The sequence below is a fragment of the Lactuca sativa genome, chromosome 8 (assembly GCF_002870075.4).
Source record: "Lactuca sativa cultivar Salinas chromosome 8, Lsat_Salinas_v11, whole genome shotgun sequence".
Lineage (NCBI taxonomy): Eukaryota > Viridiplantae > Streptophyta > Magnoliopsida > Asterales > Asteraceae > Lactuca > Lactuca sativa.
The window spans coordinates 7,150,782-7,156,853 of record NC_056630.2 but is presented as its reverse complement, the minus strand read 5'-3'; the positions used below and the strand labels follow the sequence as shown (position 1 = coordinate 7,156,853).

Genomic DNA, 6,072 nt, shown 5'->3' with positions numbered 1-6,072 from the left:
GGAGAATTAAAAATAATTCAAAAATCAAACAAAAATCAGAAAATTAAAAATCCAAAAAAAATAGTGTTATTTCTTTTTCCAGAAAATATCAAAAATCCAAATATTTTTTTTTGTGTGCTAATTTTTCTTTTAGTTTTGTTTTGTCTTGAAAAGTGATTTTAGGCGTAGATAAGACTCGTGGAGACTGTATTGAAGATCTTCTGAGCCAAGGCTTCATCCGTGAGCATCGAAGAATTCTCATTCGAAGGAAAAAGAAATGAAGATTATTCTTTCAACATTTAATTTGTCAACCCCAGAAGTAATGTGAAGCTGAAATTGAAGATTATGTGACGGATTGCATTGAAGCCTCCTCAATCAGTCTGCTGCTATCTTAAACCTACTGAAGTGATCCAGTAGATTATTTCTCTTCGTTGTTCTCTCTGAAGATTCTCAAGCTGAAAGAGCTGTCTTTCAAGAATCTTTTCATCAAGCCTCCTCACCCAATGTGCGTTCAGAGTCAAATCTTGAAGAAAAGCCCAACCGCTCGAGATGAAGTCATTCATGAAGATTCATCAAGTTCATCTTGAAGCTGTGAAGAAATCAAAGATTAAAGTTGAAGCCAAAGCTCCCATTGAAGATTGACAAGAAAAGTCAGCTACTTTTTAGGGGGAGCTTGTTGGGTCATTTAGAAAAGAAAGCTATAAACCAAGGGGGAGATTGTTGGGTCAAAAATATGGTTTATACTTTGCTTTTATAGGATAATATATTTTTATGTAATGTTGTATGTGTTTGCGGTTTGTGTGTACGGCCGTACACAGGGTGTGCGGTTGCACACATGTATATGGCTGGAGGTCCATATAAATAGAGGAGTGCATGTGGGAGTGTACGGTTAGAAGAGAACATCTTGTAGAGAGAGAAACTAGAGAGAAGAAGTGTGTGTGAGAGAGAATCTATTGTAAGGAGCATCAATTATATCATCAATACATTAGATTCGTCTTAATTCTTCTTCTCATTCTCTTTTATTTGATTCGACATCATCCAATTGATTGGGATTTCGCACCATCAATTGGATCTGATTGATACACAAGCAATTTTGGGGACTTACATTTATAACTATTGGCTTTTCAAAATTACCATCAAATCATATTACCAGTAAAAAAAAGTGCCTTCAAAAATCAAAAGAAGAATGGGCACATTATGTTGGTTACATCTTTCACGGGGTTGTGTTGGAATGTCGGTGCTATATTGAATTTGCACATGCCATTATTAATTCACAAAACATATTTTTCTTTGTATATAAATGTGAATAACCAAAATACGTTTAGAGTAATATTAAATTACTAATCATCAAAATATTATTAATGCACAAAACATATTTTTCTTTCTATATAAATGTGAATAACCAAATACGTTTTACGGTAATATTAAATTACAAATCATCATAATATTATAAAATTATTGTTAGGGATAATAGTTTGTTTATATAACAAAGTTCTATCTATATAACGAGATGTAACTTTTACTGTAATCTTATTTAAAATGCTTTACTATTTTACGTAATAAAATGGGAGTTGATCCGTACACAATAATTTTTCTCCATACACAACAATTGATGCTTTAAAATGTTGTATTGTACAACTATATAATGCATGGATTGTGATGTATGACAAAAAACCGTTGTGTACGAATCACTTATAGATCTTTTTATTTTTACCAAAATATGGTTTTAATACAAAGATAATTAAAAACTAAGAAAATAACATGAATTAATGGACATTTTTCCAGAAAAGGAATTTCAATCGAATAATGGATGGGACTTTTGAGATTGTAAATCGTTAGGGATCGTATCAAATTCGAATACTTTCTTATCATCATATGCACTTTCCCAACTTAGTGGCTCCAAAAGGTGGAACCTAAGTTGTGTTCTTTTGTGTTACCTTCCAAGTGGGTTGTAACGACATCTACTTTTTTTTTCCTTATATATATTCATCTTGACAAACCAATAATGTATAATTGTATATGATTAAATCTGATTCTATTATAATTATGTCTATTTATTGAACATACATAATCATGAAAACACAAAGGATGCTACACTTACACTACATGAAAATTCATAAATAGCTATGAAAAGTTGTTACGGAATCAAAATCCGTAACTATTATACTACAAAATATGCTACAGAATGGCTTATCGTAGCTATTTTGCTATGGAGATCGATACAAAATTGCGTTTCATAGTTAAATCCTCATTAGCTACGGAAAGTGGCTATGAAATGAAAATTGTAGCTAATTATACTACAGAATATGCTACACAATGATTGAATGTAGTTATTTTGCTACGAATTTTCATTTTCATAGCTAAATCCTTAATTGCTATTGAAAATTGTTACGGAATCAAAATTCATAGCTATTTTACTACGAAATATTTTACAAGATCGTCGGTTGTAGCAAGTTCACTATGAAACTTACTACAAAATCCATATTGATCGCTACTTGGCTACAAAATTGATTACGTAATCAAAATCCATAACTAGTTGGCTACGAAATTAAATTCCGTAGTTATTTTCCTATGCAATTTGTTACACAATAAAATTTTGTAGATAATCTGCTATGAAACTTGTTACAAAAAAATTTACCGTAGTTATTTATACAACTTGTTTTTTAATTTATAAAATAATTACGGGATCATAATCGGTAACTACTTGGCTACGGAACATTCCGTAGTCAACTAGCTATGGAAACATTTTCCATAGTAAATATAAAAAATTATTTTACCAACAAAAATTCAACTAGCTATGGAAACCTTTTCCTTAGTAAATATAAAAATATTTTACCAACAAAAGTAAATTATTGTTTTTCTATTGTATCACATACAAATTAATTATCGTGTGTTTCTCTCTTTTATGAAAGAAATTGACCTAGCTTAGTTTCCCTAAAAGTGATCGCTTATTCCCTCGCGTCTCCACTTTACGTCTCCACTTTACGCCATAATCGACCGGACTTTACTCCGAGTGCTTCGACCCCAAATTACCGAACTCAATCCTCTTGTGCTCCAGTATCCTCTGTCGTGCAAGGAGATCCTCTCACTCATCTTGTCTGGTTTGTCTTGCGCTGTCTGCTCCTTCAATAGCTAGGTATGTTCCATCCTTTTTTCTCTATTCTAGAATAGATAAAAATTTGATTGTTGTAGGCATGATTTGTGTTATGAACTCTAGATGTAGTTTCCGTTTAGTCCGTGAATTATGTGTACTTTGAATCACTAAACTCTAGCGATTTGAACGGATCCGATTCTTGTACGTGTACTCTAGTGTAGTTCACTGTCAGATAATCGATAAGGCACATCCTGGAATGGTACTGATGCACAAGGTAAGTTTTGACGCCAAGACATAATACGATATGATTCAGAACTATAAGGTTCTTCGGTTTGTATTCAACAAACTGGAAATTACAAAGGTTCTCCCACTTTATGCGTCCACCACTTGTGTTTATGATTCTCAAATTAAATACAATGATAAACACTTTGCTCTTGAAAGTCGTAGTGTATGTTTTAATATTTTTAATTATGTGAAAGAATCTACTAGTTTTTTTTATGTATATGGAATGTTGTTAGTAACTAATTTATGCTACAGAGAGCATTAAAGTGAGCAAGCACTTGCTAGATAATCTTGAATTTATGCCATGGATGTGGAGATACTGTAATTCTATTAGGGGGTAGCCATCACAAGTAAGTTCTTACTGACTCCTAGTTCTACCATTAACTATATACGAGTCCTTTTTAAATTTTAGTAACACATGAATCAAAATTGGATAACTAGTTGATGTTGTTAATTACCTGCTTCTGTTTCCTGCTATAGTTACATCCCAAATGAAAGAAGAGTGTCTTGCAAATGTGGGAAAGATGTAAACTAGATGCCAAGAAATCATTTCCAACACAATGAAGCTTTAATACCCCGAAAGATGTGATCCACCTTTTGCACACTCAACAGCTCCACCTATCAAGACCTCTAAACCCTCTTCAGCCCCAAGTGTCTCCATATATGATCAACACATACCATGGTCACAGTCATATAAACGTTAATCCAAATTATCCAACACTTGCAAGCTCACATAGTTACATTCTATCATTATGCATTATGAAGATCATAGAGTTAACGATAACAATGTATAGTCTTGAAAAAGAAAGTGATTTCTACTTTGCAATGCTGAGGGATATTGAAATCCCATGGCAATATTCTAATATCTCAAACTTGCCTGTATCATCTATTTTTCTCCCACCTCAATAAACTCAAGTTTGTTTTATCGCAACTCACTTATTTATTTATTTTGCAGATTCTTGATGCGATACAGAGGAACTTGTACGCTGCTGAAAAGGATGCATCAATACTTATCTATCTAGTTTTTACTATGTTGGATTGTATCTTAGTAAGCAAAACCATAAAACTATCTTCTTTATTTTGTTGATTAGTTTTTTTATTATATACAATGTATCTTAGTTGGTAAAACTATAAAACTATCTCCTTTCTCCTTTTGTTGCCTAATGGATGTCCTTTATACTTATATTGTAATCTACTTAAATTTTACTATAATGACTAGTAGCGAGAAAATCATCTACAGTTTGGGCTTTATCTTTTAACATCACTGGAGACAAAATGGTTACATGCAGGTATGATGGTTCTCACTTCTTATTAGATATGTAACAATGGGAAAAATTATAGGCTATACTTTTTCCTTAGTATGTGTGTCTTGATAAATGATGTTTAAATTATTTGTGAAAATGGAAGGGCAAAAGCTAGCACTTAATGACAAAATGTTCATTTCCATTGATTTTCTCTATTAAGTTGTTCTTTCTTACTAAGTCAAAAGGAAGCAAACACTCATATATAACTTAAGGGTTTAAGTCATGTTCTCATTGAGTCCATTAAGTAAAAAAGAAACAACATTTTACATAATAGATGTTAACTAAAAAGAATTTGGGGAATGTATTTCTAAACAGTCTAAAATTGTTATTTGGGTCATGACATGTCTCGTAAACCCTTGAATCCTATGAATTCATAGAACTCATGCTTTAAAGTCAATTTAAAGGTATAAAATTGTTGCAAGTGAATGTAAAAGATTCAATCTTTGTTGGTTTCTTGTAAAATATGATTTTTTCATGTCTTTTCGATTGAGCCCTTAGCCTATTCAAACTTTGCATTTTTGGTCCCTTGTCGTTAAAGGCTTACATTTCAACCTGTATGTAACACCTTGATTTTCCTGGAGGTGGAATTTTAGTTTATTCGCATTAGACGACCTACTCGACGAGTTGATTGGTCCCAACTCGTCGTGTAGGAGTTGATCAGGACACGTGGAAATATGAAGTCTACTCGTCGAGTCGGAGGACTGGACTCGACGAGTTGAGTCTGTTTAATGAAACCCTAATTATTCTGGATGACACCCTATTTAAAGGACTTTAACTCCTTTACCCCACCCCCCTCATCACTTTACCACCCTAAGACAAATCCTAATCGAGTGCCTTTCATTTGAGAGTGTTTAGAGCTAATAGAGGGTGGTTTTTGGTTCATTCCTTGAAGAGAAGAAGCTTGGAACAAGAAGGAGTCTTTGGACCCGGCATCATCTCAGTGGTAACAATCATTTGAAGGTAAAAAGTTAATACCTTGACTTCTTGTTTGTTAGATCTCTCCATTAGAGAGTTTATGGCCCTTTCTATCTTCTCCTTGAGTCATTAATGGTTGTGAGCATGCTATGGAGCTGAGACCTCAAATCTAGACACTAGTAGGCCCTTTAGGCCTAAATCCTGAAGCTTTATGAAGCTTTGACCCATCTTCATGTCCTAAACCCTTTCTTGAGCTTAGTATTAGGTGTTTTAGCCTTGTGAGGCCTTGCACGATCGTAAAGTTAGCAAATTTACATGGAAACTTCGTCCTAGGAGGTTGGATCTGGAGTTTGGAGCGTTGAAATCGACTGGAATGAGTTTAATGTGTAATGGTTGAAGAACTCGACGAGTTGGACATCCAACTTGACAAGTTGATTCGAGTTTTCCCATTTTTGGATTCAGAGTGAACTCGACGAGTTTGTGGGACAACTCGACGAG

The 6,072-nt window shown here is 33.5% G+C and overlaps 1 long non-coding RNA gene across 1 annotated transcript; it reads left to right on the top strand.

Moving 5' to 3' along the window:
* Positions 1 to 2,939: 2,939 nt before the first annotated feature.
* On the top strand, positions 2,940 to 4,527 carry LOC111876941 (uncharacterized). Its single transcript, XR_006185938.1, has 4 exons — positions 2,940 to 3,115; positions 3,611 to 3,705; positions 3,836 to 4,143; positions 4,311 to 4,527. It is a non-coding gene; the product is annotated as an uncharacterized LOC111876941 (long non-coding RNA).
* Positions 4,528 to 6,072: the final 1,545 nt, after the last annotated feature.